This window comes from Loxodonta africana, chromosome 22, assembly GCF_030014295.1.
Source record: "Loxodonta africana isolate mLoxAfr1 chromosome 22, mLoxAfr1.hap2, whole genome shotgun sequence".
Classification (NCBI taxonomy): domain Eukaryota; kingdom Metazoa; phylum Chordata; class Mammalia; order Proboscidea; family Elephantidae; genus Loxodonta; species Loxodonta africana.
In genome coordinates, this window is record NC_087363.1 from 4796182 (window position 1) to 4798714 (window position 2533).

Consider the following 2533-nt stretch of genomic DNA (forward strand, 5'->3'; position numbering starts at 1 on the left):
TCAGGGCACTAAGAATCCAGTTTGTTTATTTTTACCTGAAAAGTGAGATGATATTTACAAATTATATGCATCATTCTAGTTTGTAGTATGAATTATAAAGTTAAGATTAAGAAAGTTGGTTTTTAAGGATAATATACTTTTGTCTCCTCATGGAGATAAAGATAATCCCTGGGCTGTTAGATAGATTCTTAGGCCAAGATTGTGTTTCAATAAACTGGTCCCTATCTCCAGCTGAAAGATTGCATGTGGGCCTTATTGATGATAATTCTGGACCAGAACCACGTCTAATAGACGATAACATGACACTGATGCTCATATTGTCTCTAGCCTAATGTTGTTAGGGAATTTGGTTACCTGCTGAGAAAATAACAAAATTGGATCCATATCTCACATAAACAAGAATGAATTCTAGATGGATTAAAGATGTCAATGTAAAAAGCAAACTCATGGAAGTATTAAATATAGATGAATATTTATATGATTTTGAAGTATATGGGGAAGACCTTTCTAAATAGAATATGTCACTAAGAATTCATGCTGGCTGCACAATCATTTATTATAGAACCACATCGCAGAAAAGTTAAAAAATAAGGATATGCAACAGACAAGACATACCACGGGTTTATATTCACAATATAAATAAATGAGAAAATAATAAACTCAATGGAAAGTGAGCAAAAGTTATGGATAAGCAATTCAGGGATGAGAAATGAAAATATTAAAAATATATTTTATCTCTGTTTCAATCAGGAAATATGAAAATTTTAAAATAGGTAACATTTATACATTAATCATTTATTATATGCAAACTAGTATGCTAATCTGTTTTATACACTATCTCCTTTAATAATTACAATAGACATTAAGGTAGGACAGTTAGTCTTCTCATTTTATGGGTGAAGAGACTGATGCTCATAAAGAAAGGTTCAGTAAATTTTGCAAGTTTGCAGAGAAATTGGATCTGTTTAACCTCAAAACCCAGGTACTGTGACAGCAAAGCTATAGTGTCTTTACCATTAAATAAATTGGGATATTATTTTGTCTCTCTGTTTGTAAAATTTTTTAAATGACTGATAATACCCTGTGTTGACTTAGATGTGAAGACAAGGGCTCATTCTTATTGTAGGAGCAAAATTTGATGTGGGTATTAAAATTCACACCTATATAAGTTTTTTGCATATGCGAATGATGCATAAGGGTGTATTGTCATATGGTAAACAAGGGTGTGAAATTGGTAGTAACCTAATCTCTCAATCATAATCAACAATGTAATCACTAAATTATATACAAGTCAACTGTTGTATTCTATGCAACTGTTACAAAAGAATATTTCTATCTAAATAACTTGATAAGGAATGCTATCCATCATATACTGTTAACTGAAATGAAAAGAAAATAGAAGAATATTTTGCATAGGATAATTGCATTAGTGTCTAAAGAAAGAAATATCTTCAAGTGTGTGAATGTGAGTGTGGTCCTATGAGACAATATAGAAATAAATCTGGAAAACAAACTATAAATGCTCAATACTGTCTAACTGGAAGATTGGAGTAAAAGCGGAGGATTTGTTAGGAAATGTAGGACATGCCTCACACCACTCTATACTACTGTGACACTTGATTCTTATAGCATTAAGCATATATTACATTTAAAATAAAAAAATTAAACTCAAGTACTCTTCTGACACTCAAAGATATTAAAATGCCTTCCTTTATTTATGTATTTTTCAATCCATATTATAAGGATGGAGATATAAAAGTGAATGAAAAATAGATATCACCCTCAAAATAAAGTCCACTATGGTGTAGTTGAAGCCCTTGTGGTGCTGCGGTTAAGAAATTGGCTGCTAACCAAAAGGTCAGCAACTCAAGTTTCCCAGTGACTCCCTGGAAAATCTGTGGGCAGTTCTACTCTGTCCTATAGGGTTGCTGTGAGTCGAAATTGACTTGATGAAAATGGGTGTATGGTGCAGTTTGGCACTGGATTTAAGCTGTCCCAAATGAACTGAGAATAAGTAATTTCTTGAATGTAGACTGAGTGCCATGTGCATATTAGGAAGATTTTGCATAATAAAAGGGATTATAGCCAGAAGCAAAGAAATTTCCTGAATAAACCAAATGCTTTGAAAGCCAGAGTAGCTGGGGCAGGGGTCTGGGGACCACGGTTTCAGGGGACATCTAGGTCAATTGGCATAATAAATTCTATTAAGAACACTGTCTGCATCCCACTCTGGTGAGTGGTGTCTTGGGTCTTAAATGCTAGCAAGCAGCCATCTAAGATGCATCACTTGATCTCGAACCACCTGGAGCAAAGGAGAATGAAGAACATCAAAGACACAAGATAATTATGAGCCCAAGAAACAGAAAGGGCCACTTAAATCAGAGACTACATCAGCCTGAGACCAGAAGAACTAGACGGTGCCCAGCTACAATGGATGACTGCCCTGACAGGGAACACAACAGAGAATCCCTGAGGGAGCAAGTGAGCAGTGGGAGGCAGACCTCACATTCTCTTAAAAAGACCAGATTTAATG